Source organism: Protopterus annectens, chromosome 5.part0, assembly GCF_019279795.1.
Source record: "Protopterus annectens isolate FY-2018-M chromosome 5.part0, PAN1.0, whole genome shotgun sequence".
NCBI classification, from domain to species: Eukaryota; Metazoa; Chordata; order Ceratodontiformes; family Protopteridae; genus Protopterus; species Protopterus annectens.
The window spans coordinates 171,771,491-171,796,742 of record NC_056735.1 but is presented as its reverse complement, the minus strand read 5'-3'; the positions used below and the strand labels follow the sequence as shown (position 1 = coordinate 171,796,742).

Sequence of the window (25,252 nt, the reverse complement as noted above, 5' to 3'; positions counted from 1 at the left end):
TAGGAATGCATCTGCAGTCAGGATTACCCACCCTCCTTCCCCTCTGTGGTACTCCTAGGGTATTTGCCCATCTTGTAGCTAGCTGGGGGAATCTATTATGGTGTATTTGTTTGTATATATGTACATACATGCTTATTTTTTGTTTGCTTTCTACTATTTGGAATCATTTGCATTTATCCAAATTTAGCCTTCCTAGAGGGCACCTGGCATCTGGGGCAAGAAACACTGAGGAAAATGGTGTCGGCTGATGCCTTTATACCCGAATAACTGCAGCTATGACATCGGGTGAAGTGCGACACCAGCCGAGGCCAGACCCAGACTTTGGAATCCGGCCGACCGAAGGGCTGCCTGACGACAGGACAACCCATTTGTAAGGACTGCAGATGCATTCCTATCGGACATCTACATTTATGGTAGGTACAAAACTGTACTTTCTTTGCTATCAGCCAGGCAGTGTACTTACTAGCCAGTAACTGAATTTAACCCCCCCCCCCCCCAAAAAAAAAAAGCTTCAAATGCACTCCTTTTTCTCAGTTTTTGTTTTGATACTGGGAGACCTTAAGTTAAGCTGTTGATCAGCTTGCAGCCATCTTGTAAGCCCCCAGGTGGCGAGAGATTGAAGGTAAGAGTTACTGTCTTGCGGGGAATAGTGCTGCCTACCTAAAGTATCCTGGGATGTATTTAATTGAAGGTATGGTTATAATCAGAGTCAGGGAGTTTCTGAACTTCAGATATGTGGATGTTTTTAAAATAGAATGGAGAGTAGTCAAGAATCTTTTGAAGTGGTGTACGAGGAGTTATTTCTGGGGCATTGTCAAAAAGATGAGGTGAGCAGGTGGGGTGAAAAAGGTAAGAAAGAGCTCAGATAGGCTTTGGTTACCGGAAAGTTTTGGGACTATGTTGGATGAACTGAAGGATTTTATGGTTTTCCATAACTGTTTTTGTTGACTGAGTTATATGATTTGTACTTTCCCATAATAAGTAGCTTTAGCTTGATTGGTGAATATGCAAGTACTTGTTTTTAGGTTGAGAAACGTGAAATATATGGAAAAATTGAAGGGTTCCTTCTTCCAATCAGTCCAAGACTTAGCTCTCTGACAAGTAGTCTTGAGTTCATCAGTATGCCATAGTGTTTATTTAGCTTGATGCCAGTTTCAAGAGGGGAAAATGTTTAGCTGCTTCGGTGACATAGAGGGTGAAAGCCACAACTGTGACCCATCTATCCATGGTTCTGTTAGCAGCTCAGGCAACTGATGGAGCTGACGGGAGGGTGACACTCCCTAAGGGGAGACATAGTTCAAAGAGGGGATGTGCCCCTGGATGTGACCAATGAGCATAGAGGGATGGGGAAAGTTTAAGTGTGTAGGGCATATAATATTAAGGGGGAAAAAAATGGGCAGAAGCACAGACGGCCAATCCCCAAGTCACCTTTAACATCCATGACCAGCCCCATAAACACCAGTGTAAGTCGGTGAGATAGGATGATGGCTGCTTGACCTGGTACAGGCATGGGGCACTGTGGGCTGGGCCGGTAATAACGAGATCCGAGGGGACAAAAAAAAATTAAAAAAAAGGGGGGGGGTATTCTGAAGGTGGATAAGGCTGTTGTGGGTTTATCACAGTTACAGACTCCATCCCATTTGATATTATGTAAAGGTGCATAGATGTTTGTGTTTTTTAATGACCATAAGTTAATAATGAGACAGTGATCACTTAGTGAATTTGATAATATCTGCAGTTGAGGAAGCTTATTGAGAAGGTTATTGAAGGATGGCATGAAGAAATAAACTTTTGCCACTTACCATATTGGGCCTAGTGCATTGAGAAACCACCTGTGTGAGATTAACTGAAGAGCCTAGTTAGCAATGTTTTTTTGTTGTCGCAACCTAAGTTGAAGTCACTGACAATTGATTTGTGATATCACACATACACGCTGTTTATTGATTTTATTAATTTAACTGCATAAGTTCACTGGACACAAGTATCTCTTTTCAAGAGCAACTTAAAAGCACTGCATGAGTCATTGACTTTCTAAGTGTCAAATAGTTGGCAGATGGAGGTGGAAAGAATCAAACTTTGTTTCTTTGACTACAGGCAGCAGTTCATTAAGAGCTCACAGCTTTAATTGTGTGAGCTGTCTGCACTGTTAACTTGTATGATATTGCAATACACACATTTTGCTGCTGCTGACAAAAATGTACATACTTAAGATTGTGCTATGTGCATTCCCTAATTATCTCGCATAGTATACTATGTAATGGTGACCACTCAGGTGTCTTAAATTTTGTAAGACTGTATTGAAGCATTGTAAAGATGTTAACATTTGGGTGGAGTCAAATTCTGGTAAGAATGTCCATCTGAAGATGCCAAACTGCAGTATTTATGACTTAAGAGTAGCGAAAGCTATCAAAATATAAATGTGCAATTTTGCCGAGACTTCAGGCACAAAAAGAATATGCATTTCTGTATAAAAGATAGTTTTGTTCTGTGTGTTGCATAAAGTGAGTTTAAAATTACTTTTTCCCCCATTAAAATTCAAGATGTAGCCGTCCTTTGCCTTTCAAGTTAAGAGTTCAGTCTAGGGTTGTTTTATAGATAATTAGCCTGCTGACATTCACTGAAATTTTGAGAGAAAATGCTGGACCATTTTGAAAATGCAGACAAATACAAGGAGGAAAAATAGCCAGAACCGTCAGTTTTGTCAAAAGTCCTTTTATAAATGCTCATTAAGTGGTAAGTAGATGTCCTTTTATATCACTACATAACAGACGCAACACTGTTAGCAGCCACCTTGAAGCATACAGGAGAGTTGCAGAATCTTATTTCAAAAGTCCATAAGGCAAACCTCCACATTGTCCAACATCCCAGTCATGGATGACTTCATTGTGAGACACACTGATGCACCACTCACCAGCCTGTTTAAGGAAAGGGTCTAAGTCAGTTGTCTGTTAGGTACCAGGATACTCCACGTCACACAACTACTCAAATCCTTGCACCACGAATACATGTATAGCACAGTCATAGTACACATGGGTGTATATGACTTGAAACATACCCCCCGGACTATATGAAGAGAGAAATGATAGAGCTTTTGGAATGTGTTTCTGAGGCAGGTATGAACCTAGCCTTGAGCAGCACTTTACCATCACCAAGAATTGCACCACAATGTGAATAAAAGATGGACTTCGACAATTGCCTTAGTTCTGGTGTCTGTGAAAGGGGTTCAGTATGTATTAGGCTGGGAGGAGATGGTAGACAGTCCTAATTGCTTTGCCAGAGGTAGTCTGCACCTCTTTCCCCCAAAGGATGTTCTGTATAGGCTAAAACTTTGCTTACCCTCTCCCAGTGCCATTTTTACATGTCAGTTCTCAAAAGCTTCCAACATTAAAATAAAATAAACAGAATTCATGTGACATAAAGATATTGCTGCTCAATCCTAGGAGCCTTAAAAAAAGTCCACAACTTACAAGCCCTTCTTACCCTAGAAGATATTGATATATGAATCATTATGGAGACCATTGAGAGCATCCCATCAGTGTAGGTTTCAATGTTTACCACGTGTCCAGGCCCACCAGCACACTAGATAAAGGCATGAAAGGTGCCAGTGTCTCTATTTTGTAAAAGAAAAAAAAATAAAGAGAATCTGGAACTCCTCTACATTCAGCTTACCATTAATGTCACATCAGATAACATACTGAGCTGCTTACTGGTCAGCCTGCCTGAGACAGGACCTGTCAGACACCCTACAGAGGCCATTCACTGTCAGTCTTCATATATCTTTGCACCAGATAAATGGAGGGCATCAACTGTCATCCCCTTGCACAAAGGTGAGGCATCAGCTAACTGGAAATTATAGACCCACTAGTCTGATCAACCTCATCTGTAAGGCTATGGAAGGTATCACTCTAGAATTAGTAAATAAGGGTATAGGTAACCTACATACACTTGATCAAAGCTATTTCAGACTTAAGGGCAGATCCTACCTACTTAACTTGGTTGACAACTTCGAGAAGGTTACTAAAGCTATGGATGAGGGCAAATCAGTGCACACTGTATATCTAGACCTTGCAAAGGCATTCAGCACCATCCCACACTTCAGTGTCAGAGAGAAACTATCTCAGTGAAATATTACTTCCTATGTAACTCATTAGATAACAAACTGTCTCACAAGTAGAACAGAGGAAATTAAGATGGGCTGCTCTACCATCTTCAAAAGACTTGTCACTGGCGGTGTACCCCAGGAGTTCAGTCCTTGGATCACTCCTTTTTGGCATTTACTTTTTGCATTTCAACACTACTGTTAAGGGTTTATGGCTGACCAGGTTTGCAGATGACTGTAAACTTGGTGCCATCATAAACTCATTAGAGGACACCAAGATCTTTTAAGAGGGCCTTTCCCAAATCTGGTGTCAAAACAATGGATTGAAACTGATTGCCAAGAAATGTATAATAGTATCCTTCGTCAAGCAAGAAGTCCCTTGCAGCTGTCACATTGAGAACACACCCATGAAAATTAATCCAGCAGTTAGGGACCTAGGAACCTCTGTAGGCAGTGAAGTGTCCTTCGATCATCATATATCCACTACTGTAAGAAGGTCTTTTTTTTCATTGCACAGCTTATTACTAAGAGTATGGCATCCGGGTCCAGGGATTTGATCATTCCACTTTATTCTGCACTCATTAGGCAATCATTGAGTATAATGCTTCCTTCAGTACCTGTCCAAACCTTTTATGCAACTCGACCATCCAAAATGCTGTTACTAGGAAAATCAAGATCCTAAATCATAAAAACTATGCAGACTGTCTCAAAGCCTTGTCCTGCTTCTTGACGTCGTACAGGCTACTGGGGGGGGGGTGTCTACTTCACATACAGAGCCTCAACAAACCCTATCCTTTCACACCTACTGCACATTCACAAATCCAGTGGGGCATAAACATCTAATTAAGAAGTCTAAATTTCTTTTGCAGAATAATTAGAACATGTTGGAGAGATAGGTAACATATTGCAGAAAATACCACTTCTTTGGAATAGTCTTTATTACCCACATTAAAAAAATTCATTCTCTTGCCCATCCATTCATCCAAATTGTTTGAATAGTGTAACCCCACAAATTTACCCCTGTTTTAGTTCTGTTGTCCCCCATAGAGGCAATATTTAATTAATTAATTCATTCATTAATTGGCATTTGTTAACTGGGTTGGGCCAGCTGGGACAGAGCCCTTTTTCAGTGGAGACCCAGGGAGAAAAGCTCCATAGTAAATACATACAATAAAACTGACTTAATATTCAATTAGTAAAACAAGAAACATATATAGCACAACTAATATAATATATATAATATATAATATAATATGTAAATGTATTGCTTGCCTTTGGTTTATTCATACTTAAAATGTAAGGGTTAAAAACTTCATGGGAAAGTATGGCTAGGCTTCTAAAGATCCTCATGGATCAATATTTCCTAATTGCTATGAATCTGTTTGGGTGCAGGGCAGCATTGCAGTGAATTTCAAGATTTAATGCGTTTATTTGTCATTTTCAGTTTAGTTGTCACAGTTGCAAGATTCTTAATTAGTAGATACATTTTAAGGAAAGACTGAAAATACTGTGCGAGAGTGAATCATGACATATAGTTGCAGTTTACAAAAGATTTAGATTGGAAGTAGAGGTGGAACCTGCTTTGTGTTGTGTAGAGGTCTTTCCATTTAGTGAAACAAAAAATTGATAACGTCCCACATTCATGGATTACAGAGTGCTAATAGATGTACAAGATGTACCTTATATTGATCAGTTACATTACAGTGACGAACCACTTTGCAGCTAAGTCACGGTAAAGGACATATTATTATCCCAGGAATAAAAATTCAAAGGGGGATATTCTGGGTTGAATTTTTGCCACTTCTGCTTTTTTGTCTTGTCTTTAACCCATTAAGCTGTCTATTTAATAGATTAGTTCATAGTTACAGTTTGTCTTCCGGACAAAACAAAGTGTAAAGACATCTCGTCATCTTTTTGTGGATGATTTAAAACTGCATAGCTCATCAGATGAGGAGCTGAAAGCAGAAGTGGAAGTAGTCAAAACTTTCTCAGATGATACAAGAATGTCATTTGGTCTTAACTGTGAAAAAGCAGCATGTAAAGCAGGAAAGCTGCAGCGCCAAGAAAATCAGTCTGGGACAGGAATGTGATATAAAGGAACCTGAGCAGGAGAGAGTATATAAATATTTGTGAATTAAGGCTCAACAATAAAATGTGAACAAATAGTAACAAAACTCAGTAAGGAATATTTTCAAGACTAAAATTAATACTGAAAACAACCCTGACATCTAGGAATAAAGTCCAAGCTATAAGCCGATTGCTCTTCTGTTCTAACTTTTGGGATGACTGGCCCCAAAAGGTATTGGATCAATGGACAGGAAGACAAGAAAAGTGCTTCACTCTTATTAAATGATAAACAAAAATCAGTACATATCAAGATTATACATTCCTCATTTTGAAGGAGTTATGGGCTCCCTTGAAACTGATTACATGTATAGATCTGCAATTGTAGGACTGCATACATATCTGCTGACCTCACCAGTTCCAAATGTAGTGAGTTTTGAAACATGAAGATAACCAATCTATGGTGAGTTCCCTGCTTAGTTTAGCAGAAGCATATTGGTGTCAAGCAGAAATGGAAACCAAACCAGAAGTAGGCAAAAATCAGAGAGCAGCTGAATGTGCCAAAAAACAAAAATACAAGGGGGAAGGATCAGATGAGAAGGCAAGAAATGTGGAAAAGGTGTAAATATAGTTGCAAGTACAGAAAACTCCTGGAACAACCTCTTGACGATCAGGATATGATGCAGGAACAGTTAAGGAGAGGTGAATTTAAACCTACAGATGAAAGGTTAATTATTGAGGCCTAGGATACTGAACTATGTACGTGTTTGTTTACAAATTCAGTTGCACATGTGGAGAAATAGTCAAATGCAGATTCTGTAAAACACCTGGAAACATCACACATCTTGTTGCTAGATGTGATACACTAATGGCAGAAGGCCTGTATACTGAAAGGCATAATGTGGCATGACTGTTGCATTGGGGATTATGCAGACATAATATTGAAGTAGCTATGAAGCATTGTAAGTATCAGCCAAAAAAACGTTATAGAGGATGATGAAGTTTATATCGCAAGGGATTTCCCATTGCCACCAGTTCAAAAAATAGATGCAAGAAAACCAGATATAGTAGTCCATGAAAAGAAGACAAAACTAACATTGATCATTTAAATTGCTACACCCCTGCCCGGTGGTTATAGTGTCCAACATACAGAGACAGTCATAAAATAAGAGGATTTGTCAGTAGAAACAAAGGCAATGTGGAAGGAGAATACCTAAACAGTTCCAATTGTAGTAGGAGCAATGGATGCTGTAAAAAAGAATTTGCAGTCTTATTTAGATATGCTACCAGTACATGTAACTCCATATGAATTGCAGAAGGAGTTGATTCTGGGCACATTGAGGGTGCTGAGAAAAGCACTTTTGGCTAGCATCAAAGATTGAAACTATTTTCACAAGCTTTTTTGACTGAGGAATGGGGTCCATTCCTGTCATGGTATTAGAAACCCAAAAGACTTGTAGAAATTAAAAAAAAAAAATAGTGAAAAGTTTAAAAGTATAGAATGTGCTCTGTCCTCTTTCTTGATGCGTGTTGTTGCACAGGGATTTACTTTTGTATACAGTAGCTTTCTGATGGCCATAGAAGAGTTTACAGCTACAGTTCAGCAGTACTTGTGTATTAATGCCATGTTATACTAAGAGTATCTTTTTATTTTTTGTTTTTGTGTTTGTGTAGATAGATACAAAGATAAATTTTTTCCTCCTCTCATTTATGCATCATGTTAGTGTTTAGTTGGTGTTAAAGTTTAAACACCTCACTCAAAAACATGGATTTATTCAATAAAATTATTAGCAATTATATCCATTTCTTTATATATTAAGGCAAGCTTTTGTGCAGTCTTAAAAAGCTGCATGCAACATTTCACAGCATCTTGCAACTTCAAGAGGAAGGTTGTCTTCCTGATACTAACCTCTAAGAATGCATTTGAAACTTCCATTGAACAAAAAATTGTGAAGTTAGTCATACTTGCTCAGGTGGTGTATTAGTAATGTCAGTCTTCCTAAGCAAATAAATTATTGGAGTGTCTTCCAGAGATGCATTCACAACATGGAGGAAAGGCTTGTACACTAGCCACAAAGAAAATACTAGAGGTAAATTTAGTAATGAGGTCTCAGTTTCCTTTAAGGCCGGTATATATGAGAAACTGAGTGAAGCAAATACACAGTCATTGTAGGATTTATATTGGCTGACTTAAGTTAAAATATTTGGCACATTGGTTAATCCCAATTGTGAATTTGTTTGTAAAATGTATGTAGTTGTGTTACTTTCTAAATATCAGAACTGCCCGTGTAAGATCTGTTTAATTAATAGCTCTGTGATGAGAAAGAGCCAAATCTGAGCACCATATGATTAGCCAGTCATGTGTTGCATAACTAGACATGGTTCTGAGAACAGCGATTTTGTGTGCGCCCATGTATGTTTATATATGCAGAGCTCTGATGAAGCTTGAATCGTGACCCAAGAAATTAATTTCAAAATTATGGTGTCTGCACTTGAACTGAGCCGAAATTTTGTCAGTATTTACTTCAGTGCTTGGCTGTCACAGAATGTTTGCATTGCTCTTTGTTATAAAGAATGTCATGATCTTTCTTTAAAATTAATAGCTGCTAAAATATAAAGTTAATTTTCATTTTTCTTGTAAGCTTTGCACAGTTCTTTGGTACACATACTTATTAGAACCACCTCGAGCCTCCTTTTCATATGTTTACATATCCTGCATATCACATAGTGGTTATTCTGACTGCCCAAGTCTCTATTTTTCCTCTGCAACTTTGCACTTCATGGAACTTTTCCTTATAGCCATTGTAGTAAAGTGCACATATTTGGTGCCAGAATGGTCTGATCATAAGTAACCAAAGCCATTGAATTTGCCCATAGGTTCATAGGTGTGTATTGGGCTAATGGCCCTGGAGCCTTTACAAGCCTAGCCCATAGAAGTACCCCGGCATCATGCTGCCCAACATTAGTTCCTAGTGCTTCTGTCAAGTAGAGTCACTGAAGTGATCCCCGGGGTGAACTTTCTATTACCCATCCACTCATCAAGACTTCTCTTGAAGAGGGTTAGCGAGGTGCTCTGCTTTGACATGTATGGGAAGTCTATTCCAGAGCATGGGCAGTCTCTGGGTGAGGAACCTGTCCCTCCAGCATGTTCTGTTGATTGTGATAATGAGGTTGAGGTCTGTGGAGAGTGTGGTGCGGAGGGACTGGGATTTCTTTAGATGTAGCATTTCTAACAGAGCTGGGTCAGACATGGCATTGTAAGCTAAGCAGGCAATATGAGACGGAGAATAGCTGGAGTCTTTTGAGTCTCTCCATGTAGAACATGTGTTTAATGCCTGTGATTCTCTTTGTGAGGTACTTCTGTGACCTCTCCAGCTGTTGCAGGTGTGTAGTGAGGTACATGCCAAATGGGGCATTATACTTGGTGATTGGTCTAATGAGGGAAGAGTAGAGAGAGAGAGACGATGACCTATTTCTTCCTGGATGCAAAACCCTTGGTAATGAGATGTGCCACATAGAAGGACTTTCTGACCACGGTGGTAATGTGGTCGAAGGAGAGGTTGCTGTCAAACTGCACCCCCAGATCTCTTATAATCTCTTTTAACGCCTTCAGTGTTCAGTGGGTTCCCATCAATGTGGTCATTAGTGGGAACTGAGTTTTTACCAAAGGGATGTCGACGCATTTTTTGGCTTTAAGCTTAAGGCCATGGTTTCGACACCAGTCATTGGTCTCAGTGAGGCCTTTCTGTAGGATGTCTGCATCACTTGGGGATTTAATGGCTCCCAGCTTGCAGTCATCTGCGAACTTGGTCAGCCAGAGTCCCTTTGTGTTGGCCTGGATTTCTGAGAAGTAGATGTCGAACAGGAGAGGACCCAGGACTGATCCCTGTGGGACTTCACTTGTGACTGGTCAGCAGTCTGAATTGGAGTTCACTACTTTCACACTGTGTGTTCTGTCTGTGAGCTAATTTGCAACCCACCTAGTGATATAGGGGTTGATGCCTAGTTTGGTGAGTTTTATCAATAATTCCCGATTGAGGAATGGTTTCAAAGGCCTCAACCAGATCGAGGTAGGCTGTATGCACTGCCTTACCTTCATCCAGAGCTCTGGTGACTGATCAAAGAAGTCAACCAGGTTGAACAGGCATGATCTCCCTTTCACAAAGCCAAATTGCGTGTGGTTTAGAGTTTGGAGATTTCCTGTATCTTTGTTAATCAAGTCCATGATGATGTGTTCCATAGCTTTACATATCAGACTCATCAGGCAAATGGGATGATAATTCCCAGGGCCTGTAGTCACTTCCCCTTTATGGAGAGGGTTGACTGCAGCAGTGCGCCATTCAGTAGGGCAAAGCCTGAGGTGAGGCTGTGACTGAACAAGGGCACACATATGTGGTGCTAGTTCTATTTGTAGTTCATGTAGAACACAGCCTGGGATATTACTGGGTCCCATGGAAGCTGTATTCTTGGCCTTGGACAATGCAGCTTTAAGCTGTGCTGCAGTAATGCTGGGTGCCTGGCATTCATCGGGTATTGTGATTGGTCCTTGTGGGGGGGGGGGCAGTTAACACTCGGTGGGGGGGTAAAGTTAACACTGAATCTGCCAGTATGTTGGCAATATCTGTTGGCTGAGTATAGGAGGTACCATTGTGCAGTATCTCAGAGCAAATCTGGGTATTGCCATGGAGGTTCTTGATATAGCTATAGAAGGCTTTGTGATTGTTTATAGTGTTGCCGCAATTCTGCCTTCATAGCTGTTTTTCCAGTCTTGGGACTTCATCTTTTTCTGCAATGGTTTCTTCCTTCTGTTGTAGAGTTCATTAATGGCAGGGGGCCACCAGATTGACTTGCTTTCTTTGGAGGAAAGCATCTTGGTTCTGTTGGGTATGGCTAGTTCCATGCATTTATGTACATGTTCGTACTGTGCATTGGTGTATGAGTCGGCAGTCATGCAGCTATTTTCCATTGACATGGGGGCCGTGAAGTTAGCCACCTCTGTTTTTACGAGTCCAAAGTCAGCTTTGGAGATGTTTTTCAAGGTGGTTGTTGGTGAGATGTGGATTTCCATAGTGATTAGTTTATGGTCCGATCTGACCAGGGAGGGATTGACTATTGGTGTAGAACAACGGTCACTTATGTTTGTAATAACCAGGTCAAGGATGTTGCTTCCTCTAGTGGGGGTCAGAATGAACTGGTCTAGGGCATTGGAATTGATGAATTCCAGGAAGCGTTGGGCCAGTGTATTGCTGCTTGAGTAGATTTACCAGTTGATGGAGGGGTAGTTGAAGTCCCCTAGTAACAGAGTGTTGGGTTGGACCTTGATAGATTTCAGGGTGCTTAGGAATGTGGCGTGAGAGTCTAGGAACATGGTTGGGGACCTATAGCAGGCTATGACCTGGATCGCCATCTTACCCAATGTAAGTATCTCAGATGCATTATGCTGGGCTACTAGTCTGGAGGTGTGCATATCCTTTATGAATATGGAGACACCACCACCTTTGGAACTTCTGTCCATGTTTCGGGGCCGAAAGGTGCTTTCTGCCACTTTAAACCAGGTCTCCATTACAGCACAAATGTCGATGTTCTCTACTTTGAGAAGTGCTTTGAGTGAGTACATCTTGAGATTTAGACTTCTAGCATTGAGCAGCATGACCCTCAGATGGCATTTATTTGTAGCTGTTACAGTGGTAATTTGGTCTTTGGAACACTGGCTAAAAAAGGCAATATAGGGGTGGAAAGAGCCTTAGCCAGTACCCAGAAACCCAGGGGTGACAGATACAGGCCATCTCTGGCAAAGCATTGAGGTGTGTCAGTCATGTCATCTCAAGTAGCAGGTATTGGATCCCCTTAGAATGACACCATAAACTTAGCCATTTGTTGAAGTCAATCATTTTTTGTTTGTAGTGCGGTATCATTCTGGGTGAATGTAGGATACTGCTCAGGGCTAGTGTCATACCTGCCTGGACCACATAATCCAAGAGCTCCACCGTGTCTCTTTTCATATTGTCCAGGGAGGTGCGTCTCAGGTCATTCACACCCACATGGACAGTGACAGAGTCATACTTGTGATTCTGTCACCTGATAGACAACTGACTGTTACCTTCTCCTTATTCAACCTAGTTAGTGGGACATTTGTGTGCCTCACTATTGAGGCACCTATGATTAGTGTACTAGCTAAGGTGTTTAGCCTTAGGGGCTTAAGTTGAATGGCACACTGTGGAGTTGAGCTATGTGTCCTGTGGTTTGTGCTCTGTTGTCGTGGTTGAGTGCATTTCTGTCTTGGAGGTCTGTGCTGTTTGGGTAAATTTCTATTGAGAGCCTCCGTGAAGGTGGGTGTGTGGTTTGTATTTTTATGTGAGCGCTGTGATAGTGGGTGTTATGGAGGGCTATGTGTTCCATGTGGTGTGGTGCAGATGTTGACCTCCTCTTGACCAGCTAGTCCGGTGTTGGTGGGAGAGTGCATAGCTTCCAATTTGGTGATATAAGTGCATCTCTCACAAGTTTGAGTGTTGGTAGGTAAGAGAATAGGGGTGTCTCTGTACATGAGGCAGTTGCTACACTGCCTCAGAATGCCCAAGTCCACCAGGTTAATAGGAGAAAGCACAGGGAACTGCCCTTTAATCATGCCAGGAGGGTTGGTCATAACTACTAAGTACTGGAGCTATTTCCGTGAAGAGCGACTAGTGCTGATGGCACATAGGTGTGCTACAATAATTGCTACAAAAACCTGTTGAAGTGCAAAGTGATTAGGCTATTTTAAGTGCAAGAGAGAGAGAACTAGCAAGATCAAAAGGAAAAAACTGAAGAGCAGACTTTCTGGCACCAGTAATAGTTTGCCTCAGCTTGGCGCCACAGTGCGGATCTTAAACAAGCACAAATCCGCACAAACGTGGGCTTTTAAACCAGAAAGTTGAAAGGGATGTAAAAACTACCTAAACTGCCAATATACTACAATTTCTGGGGCCAGAAACCACTCCTCTTATGGTAGATAGGCTACCTAGTGCTTACCACTCCCACTGATAATCTAGAAGGCTTCCCCTCCAACACAGAAAGGCTGGGGGGGGGGGCTCAAAAGCTTACAAACAGTCCTGGATACAGTAAATGTGTATCTGGAATAGACTAGTTACAGGAAAGGAAGGACACAAGCTTAGAACTTTTTTTTTTACAGAAAAATAGCTGAAACAGCAGTAAAAACAATTAAAATGCAGTGCAAGCTAGCACACTTGAGTGTGTAGCAGTATTAAAGCAAATACAGTTTAAATAAATGCAGTTAATTTAAAAAAATGAGTAAAAACAAGTGCAGAAGGCAATAAATTAGGAAAAAGTTAAGATGGAGGCACTTAAGAGTATCAGAATGTTGTTCAGATACTGACAGAGGATCTGTCATCCACACGATCTCAAGCATCCATTTGTAAACAGTTTTATGAAATATGATTTCTCTGTGGAAAGAGAGTTTGAACTTTTGTTTTCTTTGGGGGGTGGAGCTGTTACACAGCTTATGCCTGCCTCCTATTCCACCTACACTTGTGTAATTACCAGTCATCTTCAGTGTTGCTGCACCTGTGGGCTAAGGATATATCCCCCCACAGCAACTCTTGTGCTTTTCCATCAGCTGTGCATGTTGTATAGTTGGCCACCACAAAGTTACAATACCCCACTGAAGCAAGATAGTCATAATCTTTGCATGTTTTACAATGGGCTTTGTCATCTGGTGATTTAATAGTAGCACTAAGTGCAGCTCCTACTCAAAGCTCTTGGAATCCTTTGTTTGTAGTTCAAGTACTATTAAGTGGGACAAAGTAACCTCACTTGACTGGATGTAAAGAGGTTTGCTACTGTAAGTACACTTGGCATATAAATAAGTAGCAGAGGTTGGAGCTAGGATGGTGTGAAGGGGTAGCCACATCAGCCACAAGGTGTTAGGGAGCAGGATAATCAAATGCCAATCAGTCAGTAGTGTAGTACATGTATTCATTTCCGTATCAGCATTTCTGAATGCCAGTACTGCGTTTGTGGTTAAGACTGAAGCGCTTCAGCTCTTTATGGGATACAAGTCACTTTTTAAAAGTAGAAAGTTTTTTTTTTTTTTGTTTAAGTCCTGAAGTGGGAACTGCAAAGGACACTTGCAGGCACAGGGTGTGATGAATCCAGAGCTCTTTCTCTTTTTGGGTTTTTCTTCTGTTGCTTTCACCCTCTTACTGGTCACTTGTTTTTTCTTGAAGAGCTTTGCCAGCACTCACAATATTGGCTTTTCTCCTTCATGGGTGTGTTAAATTACATTACCAGTGTTACTTTAAGGGTTGGCATCTAGTTCCGCCACGGTGTTTGCTTTTACTGTAGTTTTTAAGCCTTATATCCTTATGTGTAATCTTGTATTTTTTGCGAGAGTAGAAAGTTCCTTGTATTTAATGTCTCTCTCCAGCATGTCAGTCATTTGATGTTTGCCATGAACATGTTTGCTGCAGCTTATTTGCAGTAAATGGAACTTAGCCGTAGGCAGATACCATTCTTCTGGACAGGATTCAAAAGCAGAGTTGGAGATCCTCAGAGTAGACACAAAGCTACCTCCCACTCTGACAATGTCAGCAGAAACTTGGCTGTAAAAGGAAGACCCATGCCATCGTCATTTTTTGCTGCAAGAATGAGTAGTTGCCTGTCTCTCTCAAGTTATTCTTGGCAAAGCTTCAAAAGTGATGAGCAACGTGTTTTGCCATTTGTCTTTTGATACTTTTTAACTGTTCTGCAGCTTGATATGACTTTCCAGATGTTGGTGAAGAAAGTTGGCCTTCCCCAGGAGGATCCTAGAAAGCCTATTCCTTTTTATCTATTACTAATGTTAGAATTTTCAATTATTTAGTAGTTTCTTTTGAATGTAGTGCTTGATTCACAATCTAATCTTCCTATATTTGATATTGACTCATAGGAGGAAAAAGAAACGTTTTAACCCCTAGTAAAGGAGTCATGGGTTGGTAGGATTGCCTGCCCTGTAATGTAGCAAGTCTAACTTTAATAAGCAGAGCTAATGTGTAAATCCAAACAAAAAAGCAAATGTGACCTACCTAACCAAATCAGCATTCCTCTGGTGTTTCTGAAGTTCTGGCAGGCTTGGTTGAGCATTTGATCATTTAAATCCTAGTTTCTCTTCATAATTCTATAAGTTGCCATGGTTATTTGTTACAGTGTTGAGAGCAAATAATGACAAGAAGCATTCGTAGCTCACGTTCTTTATTTTAGCATATTTTGCTAAGATAAAGAATGTGAACAGTGATTGCTTCTTCTCATTATTTGCTCTCAACATTGTAAGAAGAAACCAACCATGACAACTTAAAGTATTATAAGGAGGAACCCAGGATTTAAATGGTCAAATGCTCTGTCAAGCCTGCCAGAACTTCAGAAACACCAAGGGGACACTGGTTTGGTTAGGTAGGTCACGTTTTCCTTTTTGAATTTACACATTAGCTCTGCCTATTTCTGATATTGGGCAACACCTGTTACTTAGATGCTTTCTGTGATTCCATTACAGTTTGACTACAAGAGATTTACAGCTTAATCAGTCATACTGCCTCCTATGCCCTTCATCTTGAAAGTAACCTTGCAGGTGGTGGCAAGATTGGATACTCTTAAGCTGTGTACTGTGAGATGAGGATTGGCCTACACAGACTAGATCCACTGCCCCTTATTTGATAGCAAAATTGCTTTTTGCCCCCTCCTTGGGCATAGAAGTGAAGTCCTCAGCTCTTCAGTAAGGTCCTTTTAAAGATGTTTTCACTAACACCTCTGTAGAACCTGACTCCCAGCCTTCTGCAGCCAACATGCAAAAGAGCACCACAGACATCTGCATAAGAATCTGATGGTAGGTAGACAATTCTTCTTGAGAGGTCCAAGTGTTTTTCTTTGTGAAACATCTTTATTTATTATACCATTTATTCACACCATGAGTTCAATGCATCAGTTGCAATGAGACTAAAAAGGTCTCAGTGTCATTTTCCATTATCTGCATGAGTTGTACATGCAAGTTCCATCATGATTCCATTTTTACAGGTTACATTATAGCATACTCCTAGGCTTTTCATTTCCTACTGATGTACTTGCTTTAATCTACTTTAGCATTATTTTGTATGTAATGCTCCCAGACACAGCTTTTATTTAATAAAACTTATTTCGTCGTCCTTGTAATGATCCCATCTCTAAGATGTTGTTACCTATAGTATAGTCAGTACTTTTTTACATGTGATTTAATTTTTGATTTCCACTTTGATACAATTGCTTTTTTGGCTGCTAATAACATTAAACTTCACAAAGTCTTACTATGCCTCTTCATTTCTAAATATAACTCCTGCAATTATGCATTATTTTATATGCTTTTCTAATTATCCCTTTCTTGAGAATGTCTACTGTTATTGGCTCCAATAAAAACCTTACAGGAGCTGGACTTTCATTCAGTGCATCCTCTGCTCTCCATCAGATTTTGACAACGATCTCTGATATGGAAGGTACTCTGGCCTGTAGTTCAAATACCTGCTGGGCTTCATTCTATTCCATCATTTTTCCTTCCAGTTTATTTGATCCCAGTAGTATGGTTCTTTTAATTTCCTCCAGTCACTTCCTGCAATATCTTGCCCGTATTCTGTACTTCTAGTTGTATGTATCCCTTCTAGCAATATCTTTCTTTCACTCTTTGACTGGTTTACTTTTTATAATATTGTCTGCCATTTTATAAATATTTATATAATTATGCTGTTCTGCTTAAGGGCTTGTTTCTGCATTAGCCTTGCTTTCCACCTAGAGCTAATATCATGTTTTTCTATTGTAATCTATATCCCTGTGTTTCTATTTTATATGCATCAGGACAGGCCCGAACAGTGTGCTCTGGGTAAAATCTGAGCAATATAATGTAATTAACTTTTAAAGGGATATTGGCAAGCAGTTTAATGAAAATAAAAAGTAAAATAGGAAATGGGGTTTGAAACTATGGAAGGTGAATAGTTATGCAAGTAAGTTACCTCCCAAACAGCTTTAGTACTTATAATTAATTGAATATAACAGAAAACACTTTAGTTGTTTACCTTTTCTTAAGGATAAAAACTAATACTTACTGAAAGACTGCAAGGTTTTCATATCTGGGTGGAGAATGGAGATGACAGCAGATAAAAGTATGTGTAAGGTGAACACAGGCTCAAACTTGACATTAGCATGATTGAGCTTAAGTTTAAGATGTGTAATACCTGTAGGTTTAGCCTTTGATTTGGGGCAGCTGCTACTGCTCCTTGGAGAGGTAGACTTTTTGTTTGGAAAGTGTATATAGTTTTGTGTTTGCTATGAGTTAAAGGAAGATTTTAATTATAGTCATTTATTTATTGTTTTGTTTCTCAAGTGCCTTTATTGAAGCAAAGAATCTGGGAAAATGTGGCATGGCTTCAAATATTGATGAGTAGAACTGCATACAAAATCAGTCTGACAGTCAATTATTGCAAGATAGAAACATGTATCCAGAACTACTGTTGTGTGTAATTTGTGAGAGTAATAGCGTTTTTATGCAAGTATTTGCTTTGTCAGTGTTAACATGGAATGTAAATGGCCTTATAAAGTCTTGAATTATATTAAGAAGTTCGGGGTGCAGATAGTGTTAAAGGAGACGTACTAGAATCTGATTTGTAATAGTGAGGTTGTTATCGGGGGTACCTAGAAGGGTAAATATAACAAAGTATAGAGTGAGTTTCTGAAGATACATATGAGAATATTTGGTATGGATGATGTGAATTCAGCTGTAGGATCTCTGTTAAAATGTACATATTACTCCCTGCCCAACACAATAACTAGACTAGACAAGAATTACATTATAAATGAACTTGTATATGTAGTTGAAAGCTTTGAGACCCATCCAATGGCTATGTCAGGTCATACACATACACAGAAAAGATAAAGATGTAGAGTAATATAAATTTAAGACACTGCCACTTTCATATTTAAGTATTAAGAAGAGAAAAATGTGCTGACCCAGCAGATTGCTCTGATGGGGGAGATGATTTTTCTGAGCTGTGATACAAAATTAGAATTGCCTAGGCACAATAAGGCCTTGCTGTGTCTAATAATGGTGGATGCCAAAAAGGCAATTACTAGAAAATGGAAATCAAAATTGAAACCAACTATACTGGAAGTAGTGAATATAGTAACTGAGACAAAACAACTGGAATTTAGATCTTTAGAAAAGGGTAGGAGCAAGCTACATAGGGAAAACTAGGAATTGTGGGAACAATATATACAAGGTAGGAATTAAGCCTAAAAGGCAGCATGACTTTAAATGAGCTATGTAATGTTCGAATTAGAAACATTGTGTAGATTATAAGTGATGTATAATGTTTGTAACTGGGAGTGAGTCAGTATTGTTTGTGATGTAAAATGCTTGCGACTAGGATTGTATCAATGTGGTTTGTTTTCATTTATATAAATGTGTATGTGATAGTTAATGAAGCTGTTTCTTGTTTAAAAAAGCAGGAATTGAATAATTTATGTAATTATTGCTTAGGTTATGTGATGTATAGCAATACATGTTAAGTATAATGTTATGTTAATATAGTTTAATTACTTTTATATGAATGTAAATTTGCCTATGTTACAAGTGATAATTCATTAATGGTGTTTGAAAAATGAGAAATTTAAGGAATGGTTAATTGGTATGATTGGAGAATTATTAATGGAGATAGAAATTACTTCAAAAGAAACAGCTAATTGTTGTTCTTTAGGCTTTTCCCGGTTAGGGGTCACCACAGCGGAACTCCGGTCCGCTAATGATTGGCGGTAGATTTTTTTTTACGGTGCCGAGGTGCCAGCTCAACGCCCAACCTTCAGCGAAGGCACACCATACGCAGAAACAAGTAATGAGGACATAAAATTAAAATGGACTTTAAAAGTGTGTGGTAGAAATAAGAGAGATGGGGTGGAAAAGCAATAGGAATTCCTTAGAGAGGGTTGACAAAGATTAAAATATTCCAAAAGAAGGGAGATCATACAGAATAGGAAAACAGAGCAGCTGCACTTAAAGAAAAATAAGTGAGTATTTGTACAGTATGCATGAGTTTAGAATAGAAACGTTGTTAACTATTTTCTGTCAACTCTACAGTGCAAAAAAGTAGAAATGACTACAACTGTAGCCAGAATTAAGGAGCATATAACAAGAAAGTAATCACAGATATTCATGATTAGGTTACTGTTGCAGTTAGCACAAAGCTGAATGGAACATATTCTACCAGTGATATTGGGCATCCAACCAGTATACTAAAGCTTTTGGGCACCTTCTTGTGCACAGTATGAAAATTGAAGTACAAGGACATACTGGTTTAAAAAGGGTGTACAGGCAGCAAAATTCAGAACTTTTTTTACCATTGAAAAGTTGACATCTCATCTGTTCTGCATCTTCAGTGTCAGTGGTCAGCTTGTATCTCCACTTTCTGGGCAGATAAGTACCCCTTAGGGTATGTTACTGTATTTTTTTTTCCAATTAAAAAAAAGTGGTATTTTTTCCTCTTGTATATGTCAGAAAGGGAAAATGTGCTTGTGGTAGACCCATCTCATACAAGGACTCCCACAAGGTCTGCGTATGTTTTGTGGAATTGCAGAACATCAATTCATGAGATATTTCTTTAGCTTTTATCCAAAAAGCATTCACAGTAGGATGAATCATCCTAAGCTTTTTCTGGGAAACCGACTACTCTGTTCTGACATGGTCCTCCGTGGCTACCACCTCTTCTTTGTCAGGCATCCCCCTTCAGTTAGAAAGAAAAAGCATTTAATAGGCTAGTGAAGGGTCACTCCTATCTACCTGTTTTTCCTCAGTCTGTGACCGACGTACCCACTGTGGTAGTCTTGGAGCAGTCTGACCCCTCTTGTGTTGCTCTGCTGGAAGACACTAATTGTCTAGAGTCAGGCACGTCCACACAGACTGTACGTCAGGCATCTGCTGAGAAGGGAGAACAGCATTTTCTTTTTAACTGAAGATATGGATGCTATACGTCTGATCATAGTAAAAGAAGAGGTAATAGGTTCCCTTATGTAGGTCTGGATGTCCATCCCCTCCAAATCCACTAAACTTGAGACATCTAGAAACAAAAATCTGAGAAAGCTAAACACCTTTCTTATCTTCAACTCCATTTAGTTTAAAGTGGTCTCAGGAAGAATGGTACAATTTTGCCCAGGGACTGTTTAGGACTTTCCAGTCTTTACAAGCCTCTAACCAGTTTCCTCTCATTCTAAGATCAAAAAAGGTCGTCTCCATCTGAAAAGGAGCTATTGCTGGGGAAGAAGTGCCAGATTATGCCTCATAGCTGTATTCTCTTGTACCTTATGAGTCAGAAAAAAATATTTCTCCTGACACTCTTTTTGAAGTGATTTCATTTTCTGAACCACTTTCAAAAATGAAAGACCTATTTAAATAGAAGAGAAAAGAGGTTTCTGAAACATAGAAAAGGTCTTATGACTTGTTTTATGTTAATTCCCCCAAATCTCTGGCAGTCCCACCAGTTCCCTGGGTTTTGGAGGATGCTTTCAAATGGCTTGTTCTTATCCAGATGCTCAACCTCTTCCACACAGGATGCCTAATAGGCTGCCAATTCTCATAAATTCCCATTCAGGAACTTACTATCTGATCCTGATATGATTTCCACAGATGAGGATGGCATCTTCCAAGCTTGTCCCAAATAAAAGTACAGGAGGGCATTTCATAGAAATAAGAAGGTATATGCTTCTTTAACTCTACCATTCATACCAATCAGTAGTCAGACCCATGTGGCCAAGTACCTCCTTTGTTTTCTCAGACATGCAATAGGTTGTCTGTCTAATTCATAAACCTCCATATCAAATGTGGTTTCTTTTGCTTCATAGGCCACAGAGCATTCTAGTAAGTGCAGTCTCTTGGGTAGCAGCAAAAGGATCTGTAGTGGGCAGGCATGCCTGGCTTAGGTTATAGTCTCCATAAAGATGTAAAATCCTAGATCTTCAGTGTTCCCCTTGGAAAAGATGTCCTTTTTGGAAGCTTCTCTGCTGAGGTCCTCAGACTTTTAGAAGAAAGGTAAGAATGCAGAGAGTAAAACAGCTTTTTCTCTTATTGCAGAAACTATCCCTCTTGCCCTGGACATTTCTTCGGGAAACCATTAAATTAAGTATTCAACAACATAAAAAGAAATGGCAAGGGAACTCCAAGAAAAGGGTGAATGCTCTCCAGAACTCTTCCCACTACAAAAGAGTGCATGACTACATAAGAACTCCCTCCCTATCCTAGCCATCTTTTAAAGTAGTAGGCAAGTGGTCCCATTCCCTGCACTTTTAGAAACGGACTCTGGTACGAAGAATAATTCAGGACGACTACAGTTAGCAGTGGGTATCCCCCTTCCTTCAAGAAACTGGACTCATTTGCTTCTGTAGAGTCTCATAAATAGTATCTCAAGAAGTTATAGAACCCATCTTCCTTCCCTGTAGGGAAGGGGTTTTTACTCCATGAGTTTTCTTGTACCCAGGATGGAAGGCAGATTTAGACCAGTGTTGGATCTTTCAGTCATGAACTCCTTTCTAGTAATTCCATTGTTCAAATTGTTAACCTTACAGTCTGTATTTCATCCTCTTGCATCACAGTCATTTATAGTCTAATTTGTAGTTTCTGAATTTTGGTACCCACAGTCCTCTTAATAGTAGTGCACCTTTGTGCTTCAACTGGCATACGATGCACAAGGAAGGTGAAGGAAAAGCTTTAGTAAACTGTTTGAAGTACAATATCCTTGGTAGGATGAGTCCCATAGATCACTATTGTAGTAAAATAAAGCTATGTTTTTATATTTACTGTTATGATAAATGTAGTTATTTTCTTGTAGAGGTTTTCAGAAATGTTATGAAAATGTGTTTAAAGCTGAGGAATAGGGAATCCCAAGAAATGGAATTTATTAGGGAAGATTTAGTTATGCCAAGGTTAGAGGTAAATGAGCCCCAATAATTAATACAATGATAGGGCGAGAATAAATGAAAAGAATGATGTATAATCAGTCTAGATGGAAGCCTCCAGGAACAGAGAGTACATCTGTGGAAGTTAGGATGGGAAGGAGTGATAAAGATCTGGAAGAGTTTGTATAACAATATTTTCAAAGGAGGGGTAGTGCCAGCATCTTAGAAAAATGTTGTGGTAGTTGTATCACTGAGAGAGGATAAAGAACCTTCAGACCCATTTCAGTTTTAAACTATGATTATAAAGCATTTTTCAACATAGCTAAAAGAGTAGCATATATGCACCAACATTGGTAGACATGGATCAGTGTGGTTTTGTGGAAGGGAGGAAAACGTTTTGGTAATATTAACAGAATGGTGATAATCCAGAGGGATGTGGAATATAAAAACACTTCTGTTTTTGTTGGATTTTGGTGCAGAAAAAGGGTTCAGTGGGGTCAGCTGGGATTTTGATTTGTAAGGAAGGATGCGTGATAGGTCAGAGGCAAGAATTTAAGATGGAAAAGCTCATCTATTACAAATTGTGTTTAAACAGAGCAGCCTGGAAGGGATGTCCTCTTTTCATTTTGTTGTTTGCTTTATATTTAGAGATTTTAGCAAGGAAAACAATGGACCCGTAGACCGAAGGCTATAACAGGTGGTGTAATCCAGAAAAGTTGCCTTATTCGCAGATGTTATTTTGTACTTGATAAATTGAGATAGACATTTCTGTGTTTTTGCGGAACATTTTGAGACAGTTTAAATTTTTATATATATATATAAAATGAAGAAGAAACAGATGTAATGGTAACCTATGAAGTATGTAGGTGCAGTTATGGCAGCTAAGGATAATGTGAAAAGAGAGTAAATAGAAGATAAAAAATATAGAAGCTCTTGATTATGGTTATTGCTAGTATGATATAAGCACTGAAAATGGTTTGATCCTTTTATTGTTATGCAGGTCAGGAGTATTTTTATTGAACTGAAGAGAATCTGTGGATGGCAATTAGAGTTAAAGGAATTTATTTGGGGGGGGGCAAGAGTTAAGCAGTTAACTGATTTGAAGGGGTACTTTCAAGTTATGCAGTTAAGGCATATACTTCATTCAAGCAGAAGGTTATAAGTCAAAGCAGAAAAGGATGAAACTGGAGGGGGTTTGAGAGACAGCGACTACAATTTTGGAAGCAAGTCATTAAGAAGAATAGCAACATGTAATTAACGTTATATTAATAAATTAGCAGAAAGTATTCTAAAGTCTAAGCCAGTGTGAGTGTGGAGAAAGATTTTACCAGTTGGGATGTCTGCAAGTAGGGGTATATAAAATAAGATCAAGCTAGCTGGAATTTACTGGAGAAAGTCAGCGAAAGAGCTAAGGTATTGAGAGCAAGGTAGGAAAGGTAATAGAATGGGATTAGGTTTAGCAGGAGTTTTGACTGCAAGTTGTAGACGACTTCTGCATCAGGAATTGATAATAAGTATAGGCAGATAGAAAGGGATAGGGGAAGACTAAATGAAAGACCAGCTCTGGTAGGAATATTTTTGTCTAGAACTGAAACTGATGCTAAAAGAGGGATAATTAGCCGTCTGTGTAAAGTATTGCATGGTAAATGTAAGGATCAGTCAGAGGAGGTTAGAAAAGAGAATGGAAAGGCATTTTACAAGTAAGCACTAGGAAGAAATCTCAAAGGCTCTACAGTTGTACAAGAAAGTCCATAAGGTTTATGATTTTTGCATGGAAGGTTTTACATAGATATTTTGATAACCCCAAGCAGACCTCAGAGAATTGTTCCACAGGTGGATAGCAAATGCTGGAGCTGTGATAGGGAAGAGAGAAGTAATTGAGAACATGTTTTTGGGAATATAGCAAGCTGCTGAATTTTAGAAATTCCCTACAGAGTAATTAAGAAAGTTTAGGGAAATTGATGGTTGCATCTAAACTAAGGAAGTTATTTCTTTAAGCCGAGTTATAGGATATAAGCTGTCTGGTTATAGCAGCACCATACTAATTTTAATGCTGTTGGCTACCAAAAAAGCAATTACTAGAAAATGGAAATCAAAATCTGAAAATTCAAGTACTGAATATTGTAAAGAAGATAAATGAACTGCAGGGTGGGATCTTTAGAAAAAGGAATGCAAATGCTTCATATAAATGGAATTTGTAGGAACAATATATGCTAAATAATGTTCAGAAGGAGGAGGTAGGTTTAGATGAAGACTAGTGGAGTAATGTATGTAATGTTAGCTAGCATAAATGAAAATTAAAGTATGTATGTATATTGCATGACAGAATGGAAACTGTTAACTGTTTTGTTTTCTTTGCTAATGTACATGCTACAGTTTAAATGTGATGATTTAATAAAGATGTTTAAAAATGTTGATCCTTGTGTGGAAATGCCAGTGGCTTCAAAAAATCTTACTAGACCGCTAGAACAGAAGTTGATTAAATTCATGAGCTGTAATTTACTTTTAGTGACCTCTTTGTAGGTCTGCTTTTTGTGTAAGTACTTTATACAGATGGTCTGTTTTCGACTAGAAGTATTACTGCTGCCCTCCGACCCTTGTTGCTGTATTCACAGTGGTTCTGGTGGAATTGTATTAATAAGCTTTGAACCATAGAGGATTTAATTTTGAAAGTGCTTTTTTTTTTTTTTTTTTAAGTTGATTTGTGAAAAGAGATTCTTTGAATGTTCTACTTTCAAAGAACATGGGTGACTGTTGACTGTTTAGTGTGGCATTTTAAGTTTGTTTAGCATGTGCTGAAGTTATTCCTGAATGCAGTTTGGTGCATGCGCATTCATATGTTTAAGTATGTCAGTCTGCTTGTGTGTGTATGAAAATATATATATATATTTAAAGTCAGTATGCTAATTCAGTTTTCTACAGTTTTATTACTATCTTGTTTAGGCTCAGGTTTTTATGGACCCCAATTGCCTGTCCTAACTATGTTAGTTGGTTCAGTAACTCTGACATTTTTAGTACCAGAAATAACAGATGATAAATGTTCAGGGCTTCTTGCTAATAGTCAGTGTTGGAATAAAACCTTGCTTGATATCCTAGTACTAAGAGTTCTGGACAAAAAATTAACTTGTTGCTGAACCCGTTCATGTTACGAATGCTTTGTAG

At 39.0% G+C, this 25,252-nt stretch overlaps 1 protein-coding gene and 1 non-coding gene across 2 annotated transcripts in view; both read left to right on the top strand.

The window, feature by feature from the left end:
* Window positions 1–25,252, top strand: part of LOC122802137 (centrosomal protein of 295 kDa-like) — a 1,720,043-nt gene that overhangs the window by 1,148,801 nt on the left and 545,990 nt on the right. The window lies entirely within an intron of this gene.
* Window positions 8,473–8,553, top strand: LOC122803038. The gene has a single exon (XR_006365077.1). It is a non-coding gene; the product is annotated as a small nucleolar RNA U2-19 (small nucleolar RNA).